At 45.8% G+C, this 12522-nt stretch overlaps 1 protein-coding gene across 1 annotated transcript in view; it reads right to left on the reverse strand.

Annotated features, from left to right (window-relative positions):
- Nucleotides 1–12522, reverse strand: part of LOC148519656 (NFX1-type zinc finger-containing protein 1-like) — a 371972-nt gene that overhangs the window by 36394 nt on the left and 323056 nt on the right. The gene's annotated exons all lie outside the window — the stretch shown is intronic.

Raw genomic sequence — 12522 nt, forward strand, 5'->3', positions numbered from 1 at the left:
GTATCAAATGTATAATATCTTACAAAGGTATGGACAGAAGACCATGTGGCTGCCTTGCAGAGCAGAACAGCAGAGGCACCACGACAAGCTGCCCACGAAGGATCCACAGACCGAGAAGAATGAGCAGTAACAGAGGATGGTACAGGAAGGCCGTAATGAATGTAAGCCTCAGAAATCGCCATGCGAATCCATCCTGCCAAAGTCTGCTTAGTGGCAGGCCAACCATTCTTATGGAAACCATACAGGACAAACAAAGAGTCCGACGTCCGAAATGAATTGATACGGTCAACATAAATCCTTAGAGCATGTACTACATCCAAGGAGGCCTCACCAGCTGAGAGGTCTGGGGAATTAAAGGCCGGCACCATAAATTCCTAATTAAGTGGATACTAGATACCACCTCAGGTAGGAAACCAGTGCGAGTGCGAAGCACTGGCCATTCTTATGAAAAATCAGAAAAGGAGGGCGACGTGAGAGAGCCCCCAAATCTGACACCCTTCTGGCTGAAGCAATGGCCAAAAGAAACACAGGGCCTGATTCAGACCCGCTCGCGAGCGCATAGCACTCGCAAGCAGGTCGATGGTCAGCCTGTGCGCACGCCGCGCGTGCACGAGCCCCGGAGCGAGTGAGTACTTCACTCGTCTGGGGCTCTCTACAAAACGGGGCGACCATCGCCAGGCTGCTCGCAAAAGCTGTGGGTGGTCACCCACAGCTATGCGAGCGGCCTGGAGGTAGATTATTAAACAAAAAAATCCGCCCTGATTCAGAGCGAGCGCTCGCAAATAGCGAGCGCCTCTGAATCAGGCCCACAGCCTTAGTTGTAATCCATTTTAAATCCACTGAGCCAAGTTGTTCAAATGGCGGTCCTTGGAGAGCCCTCAGGACTACAGCTAAATCCGAAGAAGTCACAGGTGGAACAAGGGGAGGTTAAATTCGAAGTACAACTTGCATAAAGGTGCGGACATCAGGAAGGGTAGCAATCCTACACTGAAACCACATTGACAGGGCAGAAACCTGCACCTTCAGGTTAGCAAGGCGAAGACCGTGATCTAAGCCCACCTGTAGGAAAGCCAAAACCCTGGATATCCTAAACACCTGAGGATCATAGCCTCTAGGTTGACACCATTCAAAGATAGTATGCCACACTCTGTGGTAAATTTTCGCAGAAGCAGGATTCCGAGCTCTGAGCATGGTGTTAACTACAGAGCTGGAAAAACCCCTGGACCTTAAAAGGGCTGACTCAACAGCCACGCCGTCAAAGATAGATGACCCAGATCCGGGTAATGGCAAGGACCCTGAGACAATACGTCCGGACATTGAGGCAACAGCATCGGAGTGTCTATGGAGAAACTCCGAAGATCTGAGTACCAGTGACCGCTGGGCCACGCTGGAGCCATCAACAGGAGCATGCCTCCTTCTTGCTTGAACGTCTGAAGTACTTGAGGAAGAAGGGAGAACGGAGGGAAGAGGTATGCAAACTGGAAAGTCCACTGGACCAACAGAGCATCTGCCAGAAGAGCCTCCTCGTCTCCTGTTCTTGACCCGTACATAGACAGCTTGTTGTCTTGTCAGGAGGCCATGAGGTTTATCTCTGGAAGGCCCCACTTGTTCAATAGGAATTAAAACACCTCCTGGTGAAGAAACCATTCCCCGGGATGCACGTCCTGTCAGCTGAGGAAGTCTGCATCCCAGTTGAGGACTCCTGGTATGAACACTGCCGAGACACCTGAGTCAGGTCCGCCTGACTTCTGGTTCCTCCTTGGCGGTTTATGTAAGCCACTGTGGTGGCGTAGTCTGACTGGACTTGCACAGGTTTTCCGTGAAGATCTAGTCTAGCTTGCTGAAGATGTTTGAATACCACTCAAAGTACCAATATGTTGATTGGAAGAGCAGATTCTGCTGTCGGCCACCTTCCCTAAAGAAGTGTAGACCTGTCACAGCCCCCCAACCTTGGAGACTGGCGTCCATTGTGAGGAGGACCCAGGCTGAGATCCAAAAGGGGCATCCCCTGTTGAGGTGGGACGACTGTAGCCACCAGGCCAGAGACAGCCGTACCTCTGGAGAAAGCACCATTGTCAGTGTCTTCATCCAATGGGGCAATTCATTCCATCTGGAGAAGATCAACTTCTGCAGAGGTCAGGAGTGAAAACTAGGCATACTCTACCATGGTGAACTTTGACACCATGGGCCCCAGTAACCTCACTGCCGAGTGAAGGGACACTCGGCGACTCTGAAGACAAATATGAATCTTTAAAGGAAGAGAGAAGCGTATCTGCCGACTCTGTGATACCCACTGGTAAGCTGGTCTTGCTCAGAGCTCCTGGCGTGACAGTGCAACTAGTTGCTTTTGAAGAAACGGCTCTTTGCTGAGAAACGCGTCAAGCGGTACACCACTTTCTCTCCACGCCAGCCCAGGACATGCAGCTATACTGACCATTGACTAGTTGCACTGCCACGCTGGGAGCTCCGTCGGGAGCAAGACCAGCTTACCAGTGGGTATCACAGATTCGGCAGATACCCTGTCCCTTGGCTCCGTTTGCCGCAGATCCCTCCACTCTGTAGCTGGAGTCACTGTCAAGGTCTACCTGTTGGGATTTCCCTGTGCATCCAGTCTACATGTGGTTTACCTGGAGACTCACACCACTGACGGTGGTCAGCACGGATCCATTAGATGCCCATGCTTATGGCTCCACTTGCTGCATACACCTCTCATCCGTGCACCGGGGATGCTGTGGAGGTGCCAGCCTGCTGGGTCTCCCTTTCACGATTGACATCCAGATTTTAAGGTACCTTACTTAAACAAGCCGTTAACGGAGAGACTAAGGCCCTCATTCAGAGGCAGTCGGAGGATGCAAGCGGTCGCTCAGAAACTGGGCGGCTGCTTGCATCCTGACCGGCCGCCTCTGTTTCGGTCGTTAGGCTGTGGTGATGGTCGCGATGGTCATTGACCATCGCGACCATCGGGGCTTACGACGAGACCCTAGGGTAGGGTCTCACTTGTCGTAAGCCCCGGAGACCTTCTGGCTCTGTCAGAGCCGGAAGCTCTCCACTGACATCACTAGTGATGTCAGTGGGGCCTCCCCCAAACGGCAGGTGTTCCCATGGGAACGCCTCCATTTGGGCTGCCACCCCCCCAGCCCGCCTTCCAAACGGGGCGAGCTGTCAATCAACATTGATAGCTCGCCCCCTTTGGAAAGAGACCCGCTACACCGGTGCTGTCGGTCGTAGCAGGTCTCTCGCATGCGCACGAAGGAGCCGGCTCCCTCGTGCGCATGCGCACTAGACACACATCGAGGCGGCCGTGCGGTCGTAGACCATACGGCCGCCTCTGAATAAAGCCCAAAGTGAGCTCTTGCTCCTCGGCTTTTACTATCTATTAATATAAGAAATCTCTTTTGCTCATTCAATTTGGAAGTTTGCCAACATTGGTGTGTCAGTGCATACGGCTACTATATTCTCTACAAATAGTGCCTTGGATCATATCTGGGTACAGAAATAAGTGGTTTTATTCTCCGGAGTCCAATTAATGGGACTTTTTGTTACATTATATCCACCATTGTTCAATGTGTCATACTAGGTTCTTAATATGAATGTATTATCCTATGTTCCTTTAATCTGTTAGGATTGAGGACCTCATTCAGAGTCGGTCGAAGCGGCCGCACAGTCGTACGGGAAAAGGGGCCGGATATTCAAATGATTCCCTCGCAAGTTGCGTCCCTAAGTTCGGATCGGTAGCTGGCCGACCAAGGGGAGGAAGCGGTCGGAATTCAAAAAAATACGTCCCCTTCTCGTACGCATTGCACGTCATCTCTGGGCATAAGGATTAATCGAGACCATCGGGAACCATCGAAACTGGTCGTAGAGCTTAAGGTTGACCATACCCTCTCTTAAGCTCTACGATCATGTTAGTGTAAAAAACTCCCATGTCACATGTGCCATGACGCTACTTTCTTAATTATGCACTCCCATAAACCGTATGCACTCCCATAAAACGTCGTTCGCATAATTAGGCACGCCTGCGTTCGGATCTCCACTCCCCCGTTTTCAAGCACCTTCCCCTGTTACCACCCACAAACGCCTCATTCTGTCACTCAAACTACCGACCTGGAGAGAGAAATTTCTGATCGTAGCAGCTAGTTTGCGCACGCGCATTGCGAACTTTACGCATGTGCAGTATAGCGAACATCGGCCGCAACGACCGACTCTGAATGAGGTCCTTAATCCTCGGCATACATAGCTGCTTATGCTTGGTTGTCATTTTTATTTATTCATATGTTTCATATTCACTAATTAGTGCAGATTGATTAATTTCCTTATTTGACTCCAACAGTTTATTATGTAATTTTTTTATAAATTATTATTTAATTATTAAACCATTTTTAACACCTATCAGTTGTACTGCGCTTCTCTCTTCCTTTTCCTTCCTGACCTAGGTAATTTTGTGGGGTCCAGCACCTCTTCAGAAGCAGCAGTCCTGTGGGTTCTTTATGTACTATTTATCTTCATTCATTTACTTATATTTTAAAACCCACATTTCTTTGGCGCCCTCCATTTGTCCCTTTTTTTTCCTTTGGTTTATACAAATATGAATCTTTGCCTGTAAAGCAGAGATCTTTTCTTATGTCACAAAGATCCTTCATTGTCTGTGAGGAACCACTTCCAGTTTATCAGCCAGCCATGAGTCTGCAACACAGATATTGTCGATTGCAGATGGCCCTGAAGTACCCCCATAGACCCTGCTAATAGCAGAAGGTCGTCCGGATAGGGTAACATGCGGAACCCCCTGCATCCCCAGGTGGGCTGCCATAACTGCTATGACCTTGGTAAAGACCCTAGGTGCTGTGGAAAGGCCAAAGGGCAATACCTGAAACTTGAAATGTGGATTGACCACTGCAAACCTGAGGGACCGCTGGTGAGCTAAAGCAACTGGGACATGCAGGTAGGCAACCTGAATGTCCAAGGACACCACAAAAACCCAAGGCTCCATAGCCAATATGATGGAACGCAGGGTCTCCATCTTGAAACAAGGTACCCTCAAGGACTTGTTGAGGGACTTGACGTTAAGAATAGGCTGTTAGGACCCATTGCGTGCCAGAACCAGAAAGGGGTCAGGTGTAAAACCCTGTTCCTCTCAGAGGCAATGAAACAGGCACTATAACCCCCACTTGGAGCATAGAGTGCCCTACTTTCTGGAATTCCATGGCTTTGTCTTGAACTGACTGGAGGCCTGTAGTGGAAAACCGGATGGGGGAGGCCTTCTGCGGAAGGACTATCCGTGAGAGACCACTTCTCCTACCCAAGTATCTGTAGTAGTCTGATACCAGCACTGGGCGAACTGAAGAAGTCGGCCTCCCACCCTGGGGTACCCCAGGGGGAGGCCCATCCCGTCAGGACTGTTCTCTGGACTTACCCTGGGCCCAACAGGGCCAAAAGGACAAAGGGCCTGATTCCTGTCCCCAGGGAGCCCCCTGCCTAGGGACAAATAAGACTGTGAATCGGTGGTAACCCACCGCGGGTTCCCGCCGCTTAACTGAATCCCTATGAATCCGGCCACAGTCTGGAATACTGGGGTCCCCGCTAGCTGAGACCCTGGTACCCGCCAGCATCCCCAGATCAGTATCTGTGTTCTGGCCCGGCGGGGTGAAGGAGCAGCAGCATGGACCTCTAATCCATGCTGCATGCTCATATCATCGCAGCAAAAGCTGCTGGAAGAAACTTAAGGGGCTGTCCAACTTTGAACCGGGCACCTACGAAACTGATTAGCCTTGGCTCGGGGGCGGGCTATAGGAGATGGACCCCAGTGCATCCTGGGAGGCTGAAAAATTAACTCTGAGGTGCCCGATGCCTGCCGCCATCGCCTATACCCCCAGGTATCCCGTGGATACTCTATGGACCCTGAAGTAGAAATACATTATATATATATATATATATATATATATATTATACACATATAGAGTATTTAGAAAAAAATGGCACTCAATAGGGACTTAAAATAAAACTTATCTTGTGGAAAATACATTTTGGCCCTAAGTCTACTTAAAACAAGTGCTAGACCATTTTCAGAAGATCTGCAGGTCGATTTAATTTTGAAAGGTATGGTAATCCATTTTATGCAAACATTTTCCAAATGTTTATTGGCAAAGGGAAAAATATTTTCCGATTCTGTGCCACTTTCTGGAACAAACTGTGCATTCCAGTCTTGGGTTCAAAATATAATACAGTTTCCAAAATGGAATGCCTTGTTGGGCTGCCATACTATTCCTACACATTTTATGAATTTCATTCAAAATCATGCAAACTAACAAAAAAAGAGCAGATTGTTTCCTTGTGTATCAGTGCCTAGTTCCCTATAGATTGTAAGCTTGCGAGCAGGGCCTTCCTACCTAAAACTATTCACACAATAATGAATGATTTTGTATGTTTACAAGGTTGTCTTTATATATAAGGATGAAGTTTTAAATTTATATAATGTTGGTCTTTGTTAGGACCACCTGTGTCGATTTTAAGAAACACAAGTTATCTATTATGCACCTAATACGTCCAATCAAGGAATAAGGAGAGGTATATAAGGACATGAAGATTGAGCCTCTCTACCACTACAGTGATCACAAAATATGCACCATAGTGCATATTTACGTGCTGCAGGCACATAAGGACTCACTTTTTATTTTAAAACCGAGTGGGTCCTGCAGGACGCGCTGTGTGCATGCTGCAGCAGCCGGCCCAGTAACTTCCCCAGGATCTTCCCAACCAATCAGCATGGGCTGCAGTGGCTCCTTGACCAATGAGGAGGATGCCTGCACCATCCCCAGTTCACCGCCTGCAAGACACGACAAGTAGGGCAGCATAACTGCCAGAGCCGCCATCAGGATTAACGGATAACTGACAACATGGCCAGACACTTCTGCTCAGCGGGTGTCAGCTGAGCCGCCTCCTCCTCACTGTTTAGTAACGGGATGCCAGATAACATTAGTTTGAGCATCTCATGATGCCACCCAAGAAGAAGACTCAGCAGCGGGCAGCCGGGGACTTGCAAGCTGCAGGGCATTTTGGGAATTGAAGTTCCACCCAAGCATGCTGCACAGAGGGGAAACCCCTCTTAGACCCTGGTAGTAAGCAGTGGTAGCTGGCCGCACTTTCATGGAATTGCACATCATCATAGTGAGTCCTCTCTTTTCCATTGTGTAGGGCTTCCACGGTCATGTGTGGAAATAACTTTTTGTAAAACATTTGTTTTTGGATTTTTTGCTCTACTGCTTGCTAGGAATATGGGATTGGGGTCTGTTCACCTCTAGGGGCCAAATTGTGGGGGCCCAACACTTAAGGACAAGGTTTTGAAAAATCCTTGGAACAGTTTCTTGCAAGTTGCACTGTTTATGTATTGCTTAGCATGTTACTTGCTTGTATATTGTATGCATATTGCATGATATTTTAGATGTTGTAATATATTGCCTGATTGTTGGGATTATTGCTATGATGTCATGGGGCTGTACATTTGGGTATGAAGAAGTGGTTTGGGTCTAGAACCTGTAGAATTTGAGTTTTAGGTTTGTATGTGTCTTCTTGTATGCATACTAGACTGCACACTGTTTATTTTTGATGTTCCACATGCACAATCACTAGGGCTTCATTGGCAGAATACCAGGACTGTTGCAACTGCTGTCTGCACTTACCCTTTCCCTACCCTCAGCACTGCCTGCCCTTACTCTCCTCTACTCCCCAGATCTACCCTAACTTCTCCCTGCCTTTACCCCAGCTCTACCCCAACTGCTGCTTGCTCTTAACCCCCTCTACCCCACCTGCTACCTGCCCCCAGCACTGTCCCAACTGCTGCCAGCCCTCTCCCCCCATAATATGTGATGGAACACAGAAACAGTGGAGTAGGATCCCACTTCTTTTAAATGAGGGGTCCCTGAGACCCACAAATTGTTTTGCTCAGCGCGATCCCTGCACTACCCTCTGAGGAAACCTTCAGGTGATGGAGAAACGTGTCAGCGACTGTCACAGCTTGACTCACCACTCAGCTTACTAATTAATTTTCCACACCTTGCTGTAACAGTCACCACGTGAACCAATCTTGGAGACCATGCTAGGTGACAGTGGGCAAACACTGAATGCTTTACTGCACTTACTCCTCCTGCCATCAGCGTGTCAGTTTGTACAGCAATGCTGTGTGAAGGACTGCAGTTTATACCGGACTACCGGTCCGGACCAGCAAGTATATCCACAAACACTAATGCTGGCCTGGGTACACACTAAGCCATGTGTACCCAGCGCGATATAGCTAGCGCCCAGTGATGTGTGGTGAGGTAAATGGCTGTGGAGTATACCTAAGTATGACAGGAAAGGCTCTGAATCACCTGACTGCACATCACTGCTAGCGACAGGATCCAGCGGGGGTGCCGGCATCAGCAAGTGCATACACACTTGCCGGTAGCGACGGAACGACGGTGGAGGCCAGAGAGTGGCAAAACAACCGCCCCCACTAACAATGTCTGCCATCGGACCTACATGCGCCCTGCATGGACAATGTCGCTGATGACGCATGGGAGCGCGCATCGCCAGTGAAATAGTGCATGCACACTGGACAATATGAACGATTTGGATTTCTGATGTGTCGGAATCGGCCAAATCATTCATAAAATCATCTAGTGTGTACCCAGCTTAAGAAGAGGTTGGTCAGGTAAATATACCGGTACTCTGCACTTCTATCTAACACACTTAATTGAAAACTACAGCTGTAAGCTTGCTAATGACTGTCAGATCCAGTTTACCTGTACGGCTAATGGATTTGTGATCACACTACAATAGACTCCTTATCACCACTATATAGTGGAGATTATTTTCATAGTAAGAGTGGTCTGGGACTAACTATGCAATAGGGACATTATCATTGTTTTATTAATATGTGGATCATTTTATGAATTTTCATTTATTATCTAATAAATAAGATTTTGTTTCTTAATAAGATATTAGCGCTCCCTGAGATAAAATATATTCTATTTTGTAATTATTGCTACATAGTATTTCATGGTGTTGTTTAAAAAAAAATAAAAATGAACACATTGGCCCTGATTTAGAGCCGCTCACAAGCACTGTGTGCTCGCAAGCGGCCCGATGTTTAGGCACTGCGCATGCGCCGCGTCTGTGTGCCTCGCCGAATGACTGAAGTTCAGTCGCTACGGGGCTCGCAACAAGACGGGGCGGCTGTCGATGGTGAGTGACAGCTCGCCCAGTTTTGTGGGCGGGTAGGGGGGGTGGCTTGACAAACGCAGGCATTCCCTTAGGAACGCCTGGCATTTGTAGGGAGGTCTTACTGACATCACTACTGATGTCAGTAATGGACTTGCTGCTCTGTTAGAGCAGGAAGTCCACTCGGCCTTGCGGCAGTTAGACCCAACCGTAGAGTCTTGTCACAAGGTCAATGGTCGCGATTGTCTCCTGGCCGCTCTCACAAGCTGTGGGTGGTTTCCCATAGCTTTGCGAGCGGCCGGAAAACAAAACAAAAAAACGCCCACAATCCCAGCGTGAGGGCAGTGGCAGCGAGCGGCTCTGAATCAGGAATATCAGGGAAAAGGGAATATGGAAGAAACTTTTGCACTAGTAGGTATACATATACAAGTAACACAATTACCCCAATTTAATTATTCTCAAATGATATTATTTGTCAGGATGATGGGGGTGCTGCCAAGGACAATGAAGAATCAAAATGTACAGTGTCTGATCAGCTTCAGAAATTTGGAAATGAATCAAATTTTCTACTGTACATTAAATGTTATGCAGAGGTGTAAATAGAACAGAACTAGGTGGCAGTTCCATAAGAATCAATTCTAACCTCTTCACTGCTTAGGATTTTCTCACCCGATTGTTCTTTTTGGACTGGTCATATTCCAACATCAATAATCTGTTTATGAATTGCACACACAAATGATACCTTTTGATTTTTGAGAAATAAAATTTTTTTTTTTTGTCTTATACCTCCTGAAACGGCAAAGGAATTCTACCCAAAATGGCCTGAAAAGTAGGGGATTTTCTTAAAACTGCAAGGAAATTAACTAAAAGACAATGGTCCTGATTCAGAGCCAAAACACAAGAAGAGAAAGAAATGTCCTCTTTGTTACCGCACTGAAGATAAATATAAAATATAACTTTTAATTAATTATGGTAAAATGTGAATAAACTTCTAACGTGAAATATGAAAAAATATATATATTGAAAATAATAAAATAATATTAAACAGATGTGTGTGTCATTATTGTCCCAATAATAATAATAAAGATATAATTATCCTAAAATCTTCGTTGTTATCATGCATCCTATTTACACTGGGATCCTGATGGTGAGATAGGTAGATAATTCAGCCTATATAAGGTGATGTATCAGAAACGATGACTTGTAATAATTGTGCTACAAAAAGTATCCACTGTGTGACAGTTCTCTAGTCATTAAACATTGTTACAATTCCAGTAACCATGAGTGTAATTATAAAACCATATCTTTGGCCAGTAGGTGTCACTGTTGTATAGATAATCATATACTGAAATGACACTGGTTATTAAGAAAAATGTCAATGGAATTATAAATGTAAATTATTGGTATTAACAGAATGCAACTGTGATATAGCAGAGATTTAATAATCAGCTATATTGCTGCTAGCATGCACATTATATTTGGTGAATAAAGCGCTGTTTATTAACCAACAACACTATGAAGCACTAGTCATTGTATCAGCTCAGCAAAGGTACTCGGATTTAATCTGAGCAGCGCGATGGTGTAGTAAGAATTAATATGTCACTTGAAGTAATACTGACATACATAATGCGCTTGGATGTAAAAATCAAGTTCTACTATGTGCACAATGCATGTTATATATGGGTATATATATGAATATTGAGCACTGGGCCTGATTCAGAGCTGCTTGTAAGCGGCCGCTCGTTCGCTCTGAGCGATGTTCGCACAACTGCGCATGCGTATGGGTCGTAATGCGCATGCGCAAACCAGTCATTGCGGTCGGAAATCGTGCGCTCGCAAAACAGCGAGGGTCTGCTAATTTGATTGACAGAATGTACCGTTTGTGGGTGGTAACAAGGGAAGGTGCTTGAAAATGGGGGGGGTGGAGATCCGAACGCAGGCGTGCATAACGGTCAAAAGGGCGTTTAATGGGAGTGCATAATTAGTAAAGAAGCGTCATCGACCACGTTACTTGGTTGTCTTTTAGCCTGAACTGCTCGCAGTGATAGCGGTAATAAAAACCTACCACAAGCACTGCGAGCAGTTCAGACGCCTTTCGATGTACCCGATTAATCTAATAAATACCGGAGATGACGTGTGATGCGAACGGCAAAGGGCGTCTTTACAAAATAGCGAGCGCATTTTTCGTTCGCTCGCTCAGACATAGAGGCGTCAACAAACCGCAAAGAGCGAGCGCTCAATTTAAATAGCCGGCCCCTTTTTTGGAACGACCGTCCGCAAATAGCGTCCAGCTCTGAATCAGGCCCACTGTTTGTTCTAAACAGCGCACAACTAACAGACATGCTGTATTCTAATCTGAACAGCGCAGTGGTACAATTGAAGTTGCTATGTGTTACTAACATGCACACTGCATATATATGTTAAGTGCTGTTTGTTCTAAAATAGCGCACTGCTGACAAACGCGCTATATTATAATACATACATAGAGTGCTTGGCTCTCTGAATAGCATAAATTATGTGACAATTAAATCACTGCTGGTTTGTTCTGATAGTAACGTGCACAATGCATGTAGTGTTGGCTGTATATATCTATATATTCAGCGCTATTTGTTCTAAACAGTGCACAGCTGACAGACACGCTGAATTCTAATCTAAACAGTGTGGTGGTGCAGTTAAGATACTGACATGCATATTACATTGATATAAATCATGTGCTACTGACATGCACATTGCATGTCATGTTGGATATATACAGTATATATCTGTTAAGCACTGTGGGTTCTAAAACAGAGCACTGCTGTTAAATGCGCTGTATTTTAATGTATAAATTGATTAGAACACAGCGTGTCTGTTAGTTGTGCGCTGTTTAGAACAAACAGCGCTCAATATACATATATATACCCATATATAACATGCATTGTGCACATAGTAGAACTTGATTTTTACATCCAAGCGCATTATGTATGTCAGTATTACTTCAAGTGACATATTAATTCTTACTACACCATCGCGCTGCTCAGATTAAATCCGAGTACCTTTGCTGAGCTGATACAATGACTAGTGCTTCATAGTGTTGTTGGTTAATAAACAGCGCTTTATTCACCAAATATAATGTGCATGCTAGCAGCAATATAGCTGATTATTAAATCTCTGCTATATCACAGTTGCATTCTGTTAATACCAATAATTTACATTTATAATTCCATTGACATTTTTCTTAATAACCAGTGTCATTTCAGTATATGATTATCTATACAACAGTGACACCTACTGGCCAAAGATATGGTTTTATAATTACACTCATGGTTACTGGAATTGTAACAATGTTTA

Source organism: Taudactylus pleione, unplaced genomic scaffold, assembly GCF_031769625.1.
Source record: "Taudactylus pleione unplaced genomic scaffold, aTauple2 ptg000186l, whole genome shotgun sequence".
Lineage (NCBI taxonomy): Eukaryota > Metazoa > Chordata > Amphibia > Anura > Myobatrachidae > Taudactylus > Taudactylus pleione.